At 34.2% G+C, this 12,786-nt stretch overlaps 2 long non-coding RNA genes across 2 annotated transcripts in view; one reads left to right on the top strand and one right to left on the bottom strand.

Moving 5' to 3' along the window:
- Window positions 1–12,786, bottom strand: part of LOC127971920 (uncharacterized) — a 35,093-nt gene that overhangs the window by 17,413 nt on the left and 4,894 nt on the right. The gene's annotated exons all lie outside the window — the stretch shown is intronic.
- On the top strand, window positions 2,864–4,812 carry LOC127971923 (uncharacterized). Its single transcript, XR_008156968.1, has 4 exons — window positions 2,864–3,003; window positions 3,800–3,929; window positions 4,048–4,132; window positions 4,685–4,812. It is a non-coding gene; the product is annotated as an uncharacterized LOC127971923 (long non-coding RNA).

Genomic DNA, 12,786 nt, shown 5'->3' with positions numbered 1-12,786 from the left:
AAAGATTGCTTAAAGGAGAAACTATCAAGCGAAACATCTTGGACCAGATTCAAAATCCCCACCAATAATTATATGATGATCATCCACATTTGGAAGGATTGAAAAGAACTTAACAAACAACTCATCATTATCCCAGTTGGGGGCATAAACTGAAACTAGAATGACAGGCACATTATGAAGCTTACCTGAGACCACCACAAAACGACCATTTGGGTCTGAAATTGTGTGGGTCTCTTCAAACATAACCTTTCTATGTATAATAATAGCAGCACCACGAGCTGGAATGGTACAAATGACCCATCCAGGCTCTCTTGATCCGGAGTAAATCTGCCGTTTGCAAGTGTGTTTCTTGCAGAAACATAATATCAGCCTTTAGGTGCTGTAAATGCAATAGTACCCTGCCAGCCTTGACACTATTATTCATTCCTTTGACATTCCAAGAGACAAGATGCAGTGCATGGCCTGTCATTGTAGTCACACTAGCCATTTTATAAATTTAAAATTGACAGAATTCTGATAAGGTCCACACTGAACGAGAAGAAGACGAGAAGAATGAAGAGACAACCTGGTCTCACAGAATTCCGTGAAATGTCCACGGGCCCTTAACACAAAATTCCGTGACCCGGCCACGGATATTTCTCCAACGCAAGTCAATGACACTGACCTCCCGTGGTCCACACACGGATACTCGTTTCAATGACGGAGTACAGAACTCGCTGAACGGACGTGCTTTCTCATTTGGAAACGCAACATTTGAAGTATTTGTTTATTTTCCAACATCAAATGCCATATGTAGTTGTTGTAAATGTAGTTATTGCATTGTCCTGTCATCATACAAATTACGTTTGTTTCAGTTAGACAGCCAAAGTCCCGTGATGGCACGGACCTCCACAACCTGACCTCACTCACTTGTTTAGGAACTTGTAAGCTTTTCGTCGACTCTGTTGCAATGGCATGTAATTAACTTGGCATTTTTTTCTCGTCCTGTCATCATAAAATCCATTTTGATGTCGTTTTACACACATTTTGGCTATAGTCAGAGCTAAAATCTGTGATAGGAGCACGGAGTGAGTCTGTGCTTAGATCACGGATAACTCTAACGCAAGTCAATGACACTCATCTTCCGTGGTCCACACACGGAAAGGCAGTTCGTGATTTTGTCACGTAATTTAATCTATTTATTCGTGGCAGGCACACGTTTATTTCCTTATTTTCATGATTGCAGCACGTTTTTTTAAACTAATGCATTTCAACTGGAGGCATCTTTCGTGCATCAGCACGATATTTTCTGATTAATTATTATTATTATTATTTTTATTTTCCACAGGACAACAGAAGAAACTCACTGAAACTTGAAAAAAAAAAAATCAGAGCTTAACTTACTGTAACAAAACTGAGCAACATACTGTATTGCTGGTGACAAAAACACATTAAAACTTTTTTAGCTGTAAAATGCGCAATGGTTCTTTTTTTACTTTTTCATTGATTTTTTTTTTTTTTCATAGGCCTAGATTTTTTTATTTTTTTATTACAGAAATCAAGTCCTTGACACATAACTGTAACACATTTTCACATTAAGAAACAATTTAGTTTAAATAAAAAGAACAACAATAAATAAATAAATAAATAAATAATTTATTTATTAGAGATAGGCCTACTGATTTTTTTTTTTTTTTTTTTTTTTACTCTAGACTCTAAAGTTAAAAGTTTTTATTAAGGTTATTGTAAAGGCTTCTTAAAAATGCTGTCGCTGATGAGCCTCTGATCGCTGTCAGATTCTGTGATATGAATGTCCGCTAATGGGCTTAGAATGAGCCCCGCTCGGCCCGTGTTCTGGCTTAATGTAATATTTCACCGGTAATAAGACCGAAATAATATAATTAAAATAAAGAAATGAATGAATACATGATAACATCTAAATAAATGTTGATAGATTTAGCGTTATAGTTTTAAAAATATTAATAAACAGCAAATCAACACAGCTTCAAAATAATAACCGAGAAAGACCTAAATAATAATAATACATAATTAATAAACAGCGCCGCCCCTCCCACTACGCGCATCACGCGCTGTGCGTCAACCCCAAAGCGTCAAAAACTGAAGCGTGGTCAAGCGCCTCTAGCGTCACTGACATGAGATGTTTATCGCTTTGAAATCACGTTCAAGAAGTCTCATTCAGCACACATCGCGATACTTTCCATCAGTTTGCAAGAGCCGCAGGTGGGGTGAGTTATACAGTCTATGGTGAGTAGTAGTAAATATGCTCTTTTAATGCCTGTCATAAAATTCTGTAAAATTCGTATTCTGTCTTCTTTATTAATCAGATGAGCGCCTTATGTTTACTCTCTGTATTACATCGGTCATCCGAGGCTGTCTTTGAGTTTCATTGTGTTTAACTAAATGAACACAGCTGCTAACTGGTTAAACTCTATCGGTCACGTGACGTGAGGTGCCACAGACCTGGGATCCGTTTTATATTCATTTCAGGTTCAAAGATGTAAGTTGTATTTGTAGTAAAATCATGTTAACCATGACACCTACAAAAGTAGGTAAAACCCAGTAAACAAGACATTTACCATGTTTTCTTTTTCTTTTCTTTTTTTTTTACCACAGTAACTGTAGTTTTACTGTGGTATAGTAATAGCACAATAATCACCAAAATAACTATAGTTGTACCACTGTAATGGTAGTGTTTTAATGTGCTTTTATATGACATATTTCACAGTAATCACATTTACTGTACCATGCTTGTAATACCTTTTTAATGTAAATAAAAAAATAAAAAAACATTTTTCCCATCTTGCAGTTCACTTCATATTGGTTTATATCTTAAATATTTTGCTCACAGATCACTATTAACATTCTGTATATAATTCTGTTTTATTTTCTTTCCCCTTGTATTAATTTCTTAGCTGAAAAGGCGTAAAGGAAGCAGTCACCCCAGTGGTGTTTGTGGAGAGGTATTCCTTCAGAAATGGAGAAGACAGAAAGCTGCAGAGGCAGGTTGGTCTGTGATAGTTTGTCCCTTTTATCAAACATTCCTGTTGTTATCATTTGCACAGCATTTGTTGTTTCTTAAACTGTTGTACGGTCCAAATACCCACACTTGCCATCATTGCACATTTCCTTTATTTGGCCCAAGTGAGCATGAAGATCACAATGTGTGTCGATCTTAACATGACAAAGTTCATTTCAACTTTGCATTTGAAAAGAAACTTCTAAATGTCTTTTCAGTAGTCCCTATTAAAGATGACAATTTATTTTGTGGTGCTTCTAATTAAGTGATGTACAAAATAAATATACTTTTCTGTGCACCAAGAAAACATGCAACACTTTGTTTCACTACTAAATTATTCTCAATTTCTAATTATTATTATTAATATTTCACAAACATTGGAAAGTTGCGTGACCTCCTGTGAGATCTCTGCAAAAAGTCTCACATTAATTCTAAAACATGATGCATGATGGGATACACTAAGCGTTGTATAGCGCTCCGGAGCAGTGTTGGAGAGGTTTAGTGTGAGTTAAGGACACTGTTCTTTGGCATTATTAAGACCGGGGACAGTCTCATAGTCACGTACACACACTCTCAAGTGAATAAGACCTCAAGTGTGGGTATCTGGAAAGGGGAAAAGTCTTTAAAATGATCCCTAAATACAGTCACACATCAAAGTCTTAATAATTCACTAATGCTTTCATGGTCTAAAAAATAATGTATAAGTAATGTATAAGTTAAAGTATATAGTAATGTATAAGTTGCATGTAATGAAATAATATTTCCTTTCTTTCTGTCTTACAGGATTGTTTGCAGATAATGCTGTTCTTCTTTTTCAGAAGTTTTTGGGGAGCCAACCCTCACAAACCTTCCTAAAAACTAAAAGAGCTATTACTGAGTCTCAGCGACTCTTGCCACGATCAGCTCTTCCCAGGTACATTTGTTTACTCATCAAATGCTCTGGTCTGAATCTTACTTTAAATTAACTTAATTATATGTTTAATGAGCAATATTGCTCATTGCACACAGAGTAAGATTATCTTGTTTCACAGAAGAGAAGGAAGACCAAGGAAATGATTTGCTCAGGATGAGGAATGAAGATGGTCATCTTGTGCTCAAGCAAACAGAAGTCCTCTGGTATGTGTGTGTTGAAGCAATGCTGTGTTACAGGACTTTATGATGATCTCTCACAGGACTGGTCATGTCAGCCGTAATTATTCTTTCCAATGTTTTTATATTTATTTTATTTTATTTGATACAGCTATAATAATAATAGCATGTTAGCAAAGTTTGACTGGAACATTTTTAATCTAAAGTTTAAAAAAAACACCACCTGTTATTCTTAAAAGCATACAAGTGTCATAAAAGTGGTTTAATTGATATAAACACCAATTGACATTATCTCACTGTTTTGTGAATGTTGTGTTATAAATTGTGAATTGATAGTTGATTGGTTTGAGCAAAGCCTTACACTGCACAGACTAAAACACATTTGTGAGAGAAGTCATTAGCTCTGGAGAAAGACTCTATAGGAAGAAAACACATTTACTGCAACAATAGATGAATTCTAGAGTCTCTGAGAAGTACACATGCTAATGGAGTCTCATGAGCAAGCCTCTGTAACTTTTTCTAAATTCTTGCATAATGAAATTGTTTATTGCAGTATTTTAACAATTTTACTTTGTACAGATGATCTCATCAACCAAATGAGGGGTTTTGACCAAGTGATGCTCTTGAAAGGACTGAAAGAAGAGGATGTGGTAAATTGTCTTCAGAGAAAAAGCTTCTCAAAAGATCTTAAAACAGCTTGAAGAATGTTAAGTGTACAGTACTACAAGGGTCATAGTTACTCACCCTGCTAAAATCACACAGAACATAAGCTGAGCTCTCTGTCCATTAAACAACTTCATCTGGATTGTTTGTTTCACTTTGACCAGGTCTGGGATCTTAGGACTGGGAGATCTCACTGGCACCCAGTTAACCTCCATAGAGAACATTTATCAGAAGCGCTGTCTGGGTAGGGCAAGAAACATCATCAAGGATGCCTCTCACCCTAACCATGGACTTTTCACCCTCCTTCCATCCGGCAGGCGTTACAGGAGCCTACGTTCTCGAACTAGTAGACTCAGGAAGAGCTTCTTCCCCGAGGCTGTGACACTCCTGAACACCGCACCACCAATCTAACCTGCACCTGCTCTTTTACTGCACTGGTCACAGTACTTTACATACATGTATTGCACTACTCATATTTTGCACAGACTGCACATGGTTAAATCTATTACACTATAAACTGTCTAAAGCTGTTACTGTACAAGCACAGTAAACTATTTCTACAATAAATATAATTGCACTACTATTATTTTGCATATAATAAATTGTTAAACTATACTTTTGCACACTCATTCAACTGTATTTATAACCACTGTTCTCACGTTCCTGCTATTCATAATGTATATATAATCCTTCTTTGCTCTGTTCATAATGTACATACAATCCCTACATTACATTCATATTTATATTCTGAATATACTCTGATCAATATTGTATATAGCAACTCCACTGTACATTCTGTATATCATAGCTTTACTTACTCTGCACTTTTATGTATATAAAACACTATATTCTTGCACTTCTGGTTAGATGCTAACTGCATTTCATTAGCTCTGTACTTGTACTCTGCATAATGACAATAAAGTTGAATCTAATCTAATCTAATCTTCTGGCTGAGAACAAGCTACACCACATCAGTGCTGGACATCAACCACAAACTGTTTCCAGACACGAGAGAAGATCACGATGAAACCAGTTTAGATGTGTTGATAAGGAATCATTATTTTCTGAAACAGTATCATGTCTTATAAGTATCACATGATCTGTATCACAGTTGACTGGATGGGACTGTGACTTTTAAGGACATTTCATCACTCATCTGTGTGAACTGATTAATATAGTTAATATAGGTTAATGTATTTTTGATGATGAATAATTATTTTCCTTGAATCTTATTTGTCTTGATGCTACTTTATCATCTTTATAGTCTATGCTTCAATAAAATGAATATGATGAATATTGTGAAGATTCTTGGTAAATACATCATTTTACTAGGTAGGCTCATATGTGTTTATTTTAGACTTGGAAAAACTACATAATCATTATTGGGATTATTTTTTACTTAAGACATAAAAATATTTGATCAGATTAATGACATCTGGGACATCAATACACCAGAAATTTATTATTGTTTATATTTAGTAACAAATGCCAATTGTTTTGTGAAAGAAAGGGAGTTACGAGATTAATTATTTTGCATTACAAGATGGTGCCATGGGCTTTATAGTTACAAACAATTGAGGGATAACTGAGAATGTAGCAGGAATGATCAACGTTGATTTTGTACTGCATTAAAACCAAGAGCACGCACATTACTGATGTCCAGCACCTGAGGAGCAAGATACGGGGGTGAGGAGGACATTTTTACACTGATTTCTGCTATTTAGTTATTAGTAATATATATATATATATATACATATATATATATATATATATATATATATATATATATATGAATGAATTTGTCCTTGTGTAATAGTGAAGTATCACAATGTGTATACATTGTCCTTGATTACTGCTTAACAGTGGGGAATAGATAATGGCATGTTGGGTTCATCCATTATATTTATTGATGTTTACTTCAAAAATCAAAGAAATAATCTATTATTTTCATTACTAAATCATTTCTTTATAATTTTTCCATGTTTCATCAGATGGCCTCACAATGTCCTGTCAAAAGGTATAATAGCAATGATGTAAGAATTAGAAAACAGAGGACTGTGAAAACTGTCAGATATAAATGTGACTCAGCTCAGTTTGTTGTCCATGATGAGGAGAATACATACATGTAGGTTTTACTGCCCTTCTACCCCCAGGGGCCCAGTAGCACCCCCCGGAAGAGCCCAAAACTGTACAATTCAAATGGCTGTAAATCAGAGTCCAATTAACATATCAAAGCGAAAATCAGCATGATTACTACTTATGCTATGCTGATAAAATAATGTTGGGCACAGTTTTCAGAAATAAATGGAAAGGTGGCATAACGGCATTTTACATATTGCATACTCTAAAATACTAAATTTCACCATGCCTCTCAAATATATCATAGTGGTTTACACAGTGAACATACTTATATGTCCAGTTTACCATTAAATATATTATTTATTTCATTTTGTTAATAAAACTTTTTAAACTACATTACCCATAAGCCTCCATCGTTCTATCTATGGAAAGGGAATACTAGGCGCTGTTTTTTGTAGTTCATTGAAGTTATTCTTAGGGTTAGTGTTAGGATCTCGCTAAAAAGGTTATTTTTCTCAACATAGAAACACCCAATGTTGAGTTAATATATTTACTAATGTGATAATAGCAGCAAAACATACTTTTGTAACATGATCCGCTGTTTAATATGGGTTAAAAGATAATCCAACCACAGACAGTCCTGCAGTGACAAGGGACATTCACAGCCAATGACATCAAAGCTGAGCAGCGTCATCACACTTCCTTAACCATTTATTGTCATTCATGAACGCTGTTTTCCGTTTTTCGGCGAAAGGGATAGATTGGTTAACAATAAATTAAATTTGCCACCTATTAGATAGTGTTTTATTAACGTCTACACCTTCTTCCAACAATAATGCAAATACAGAATTATTATTGTTATTCAGACAACAATTTGGCAATATCGATGTGTACATGTGTGTGTACAACAACACGTGATGTGAACTGCACAGTCACAGTTTTATCTTATCTAACCAAAAGATTAATTTCTTTCAATTTAAAAGATACATTTTTTTTCCTGACCAAAGACAAGAGCATTTACTAATAAAAAGTAAAGAGTGAAATTATTAAGTTATTAAATTATTCAAATTTGTTTCTGTGATTTGCCTTGCTTTACCAATTGATCTCTAGGAATAAAAACTGAAATAAAGCATAATGAACATACAGAATTTTGTAAGAATTTTCCAGTATTTATTGATATGTCAAACTCATTTAAAGACAAAGTGTGCATATTACTGCACTGTCACCAAGCTCGTTTTTGAAGAATAAAACTATGAAGAATAAAAAGGCAGTTATGTTGTAAACGTTAACAATTTTCAGTGTGCAAATTCTTTTATTAAAAAACAAAACATTATAAATATGGTATATGTCTTTCAGAGAACACCGGAAAAAGATAAATTTTCTTAAAAGATTCTATTGACCAAAAAGTGATACAACACAATGTAAATGTTTCAAACTCACAAAATAACATCATGAAGACATGCATGTCAAGTGTGCAATATCATCTATAAAACTCAATCAGCAGAGCATCACGTAAACACTGATTGTCCGAACAATGGAAGAAAGATAAAGTGTTCAGGAAAACAAGCACCTGCTACATAAAAATGCAGAAATATAACTTTAACAATAACATCATTCACTTCATGACTGGAACTAGGGGATTGCTGTGCATGAATATGTCCTTTACTAAAACTCCTGATGAGAACTGATGCTTTTTTATGATAAAAGCACCAGAAGTAAAGTTTACTGTATGAAGCTTGACAAAGAGAACACAATGCTTTATCAATATGATAAATGCTATTTTTTAACTATTGTTGTCATCACTGGTTCTGTATACAGTACAGTATATGGGTTGCTGGAAGGTCACAATGTATTCATTATAAGGTTAATTAAAACAAAGTTACATCTTCTGCAGAAATCAAACCACTGCAAAGTCTTGAGTCACTGATCCAGGAACCATTTCTGTGTGTGTGTGTGTGGGGGGGAGTTAAAGAGGTGAATCCTTGTGCATGACGGAGAACTACAGTGTTATCTGGAAACAATCCTGTAAGACAGAAAGGATAGAAATATTATGTAATTAAATGCAACATTACTGTGTTTTTTTTTTTAGACCATGAAAGCATAATCTGCAAAGATGCTGTATAATTAAATGTTAAATGCATCCATTATTAAAAGCAAGTCATTAATAGCAATATCTAGTCATGGAGATCACGTATAGTGGGAACATGAACTGATGGGGCTTATTTGAAGTAATTTAATGAGAAACCAATGAACAATATAAACTTTCTGACTGTGTGGGGCGACTGATTTTCCAATATTGTGATAGTGTCAGATGAGATTGTCCAGGGGCTTGTACAATATCATACAAGTGTTAAATTGAATTAGTGAATTATTAAGACTTTGATGTGTGACTGTATTTAGGGATCATTTTAAAGACTTTTCCCCTTTCCAGATACCCACACTTGAGGTCTTATTCACTTGAGAGTGTGTGTACGTGACTATGAGACTGTCCCCGGTCTTAATAATGCCAAAGCACAGCATCCTTAACTCACACTAAACCTCTCCAACACTGCTCCGGAGCGCTATACAACGCTTAGTGTATCCCATCATGCATCATGTTTTGGAATTAATGTGAGACTTTTTGCAGAGATCTCACAGGAGGTCACGCAAACCTTTCCAATGTTTGTGAAATATTAATAATAATAATTAGAAATTGAGAATAATTTAGTAGTGAAACAAAGTGTTGCATGTTTTCTTGGTGCACAGAAAAGTATATTTATTTTGTACATCACTTAATTAGAAGCACCACAAAATAAATTGTCATCTTTAATAGGGACTACTGAAAAGACATTTAGAAGTTTCTTTTAAAATACAAAGTTGAAACGAACTTTGTCATGTTAAGATCGACACACATTGTGATCTTCATGCTCACTTGGGCCAAATAAAGGAAATGTGCAAAGATGGCAAGTGTGGGTATTTGGACCGTACAACAGTTTAAGAAACAACAAATGCTATGCAAATGATAACAACAGGAATGTTTGATAAAAGCGACAAACTATCACAGACCAACCTGCCTCTGCAGCTTTCTGTCTTCTCAATTTCTGAAGGAATACCTCTCCACAAGCACCACTGGGGTGACTGCTTCCTTTACGTCTTTTCAGCTAAGAAATTAATACAAGGGGAAAGAAATTAAACCGAATTATATACAGAATGTTAATAGTGATCTGTGAGCAAAATATTTAAGATATCAACCAATATGAAGTGAACTGCAAGATGGGAAAATATATATATATATATATATTTTTTTTTTGATTTACATTAAAAATGTATTACAAGCATGGTACAGTAAATGTGATTACTGTGAAATATGTCATATAAAAGCACATTAAAACACTACCATTACAGTGGTACAACTATAGTTATTTTGGTGATTATTGTGCTATTACTATACCACAGTAAAACTACAGTTACTGTGGTAAAAAAAACACAAAAAACACAAAAAAAAAAAAACATGGTAAATGTCTTGTTTACTGGGTTTTACCTACTATTGTAGGTGTCATGGTTACCATGATTTTACTACAAATACAACTTACGTCTTTGAACCTGAAATGAATATAAAACGGATCCCAGGTCTGTGGCACGTCACGTCACGTGACCGATAGAGTTTAACCAGTTAGCAGCTGTGTTCATTTAGTTAAACACAATGAAACTCAAAGACAGCCTCGGATGACCGATGTAATACAGAGAGTAAACATAAGGCGCTCATCTGATTAATAAAGAAGACAGAATACATTTTATGACAGGCATTAAAAGAGCATATTTACTACTACTCACCATAGACTGTATAACTCACCCAACCTGCGGCTCTTGCAAACTGATGGAAAGTATCGCGATGTGTGCTGAATGAGACTTCTTGAACGTGATTTCAAAGCGATAAACATCTCATGTCAGTGACGCTAGAGGCGCTTGACCACGCTTCAGTTTTTGACGCTTTGGGGTTGACGCACAGCGCGTGATGCGCGTGGTGGGAGGGGCGGCGCTGTTTATTAATTATGTTTTATCATTATTTAGGTCTTTCTCGGTTATTATTTCGAAGCTGTGTTGATTTGCTGTTTATTAATATTTTTAAAACTATAACGCTAAATCTATCAACATTTATTTAGATGTTATCATGTATTCATTCATTTCTTTATTTTAATTATATTATTTCGGTCTTATTACAGGTGAAATATTACAGTAAGCCAGAACACGGGCCGAGCGGGGCTCATTCTAAGCCCATTAGCGGACATTCATATCACAGAATCTGACAGCGATCAGAGGCTCATCAGCGACAGCATTTTTAAGAAGCCTTTACAATAACCTTAATAAAAACTTTTAACTTTAGAGTCTAAAGTAAAAAAAAATAAAATAAAATAAAAAAATAAAAAAAATAAAAAATAAAAAATAAAAAGAATCTGTAGGCCTATCGCTAATAAATTATTTATTTATTTATTTATTTTTATTTTTTTGTTCTTTTTATTTAAACTAAATTGTTTCTTAATGTGAAAATGTGTTACAGTTATGTGTCAAGGACTTGATATTGAATTCTGTAATAAAAAAAAAAAAAATCTAGGCCTATGAAAAAAAAGAAATCAATGAAAAAGTAAAAAAAGAACCATTGCGCATTTTACAGCTAAAAAAGTTATAATGTGTTTTTGTCACCAGCAATACAGTATGTTGCTCAGTTTTGTTACAGTAAGTTAAGCTCCGATTTTTTTTCCAAGTTTCAGTGAGTTTCTTGTGTTGTCCTGTGGAAAATAAAATAATAATAATAACTAGAATTAAAAGTTAGTGAACTAACTTTGATGTTGGCTTGGCCATCTTGGCCATGGAGCAAAAGAGCCACAGTACTTGTGTGCCCAACATTCTTGAGTTGCCCCGCTGCAAAAAATAAAAAATAATAATACCATAAAAAATACACCTGCAACAGTCTTTTTCCATGGTCCCTTGCTGTTTTCTTTTTTAATAAAAAGCCTAGGCTATGATAACAGCTACGACAGGGTTGTCTAGCTGAATGCGAAATAAGTCATGCAAAAACCATAATCTCCTAAATACCATTCAATTTAATGTTATTTTAATAGTACTGACAACATATTTTAAGTTATCACACTACTGAAAAATTAAAGAAGGGACAGTATATATAGTATACTTCGGTGAGTCAAGAGCTAAACAAAAAGTCCTGTTTCATTACAAAATACTGTAACTTTTATAAACGTTATACTATCACCACAAAATTTTAATTAATATTTATTAAAAAATAAATATTTCATAAAACTGAAACTTAAATATATTATTTCTATAGACTATACAAAACAGAAAAGAAAAAAGACTAAATAATAAGGCTGAATAAGCTGATCTATAGCATGTTAAATGGTGGTTGCCTGTCTATGAATGGTACACCCCTCTAAGCACACAGAAGTGGTTTGACCCAAGTCCTCAGCAGCCAATGACACTGACCTCTTCAAACTGATTTTTAAGGCATACTTCACGTGTATTTCACGTGTATTTAACGTGTATTTAAAACGTGAAATACAAGTTAAATACACGCTGATTTTTCACGAGTAAACAACGCGTATTTAACGCTTTAAATACGTGTTGTCTACGCGTGAAATACACGTATTTAACGTGTATTTGACCCTCTTGGCCTTCCATACACATTAGAAGGGAGACGTGAAAAAAGGACATCGCGTACTTTATCACAGAATATTTGTTCGGCAGCACTTGTTTAGTTTAAAAGTAGACATGTCAAGCTTTCTATAGATATATCTCTCATGTCTCTTCGTTGAGTATTCATGGAGTTACAGTTCATTTTAATGACGTGTTTGTAAATGAAGATCAGCGCAGACAAGGTTGAAGACAGCACACCTTGTTTGTTATCTTTATTTTATAAGTGCACAAAGTTTTGTTGTTATTATGTTTGT

The sequence above is a fragment of the Carassius gibelio genome, chromosome B14, assembly GCF_023724105.1.
Source record: "Carassius gibelio isolate Cgi1373 ecotype wild population from Czech Republic chromosome B14, carGib1.2-hapl.c, whole genome shotgun sequence".
NCBI lineage: Eukaryota > Metazoa > Chordata > Actinopteri > Cypriniformes > Cyprinidae > Carassius > Carassius gibelio.
Note: the sequence above shows the minus strand (reverse complement) of the source record. Positions and strands in the feature narration are given on the sequence as shown.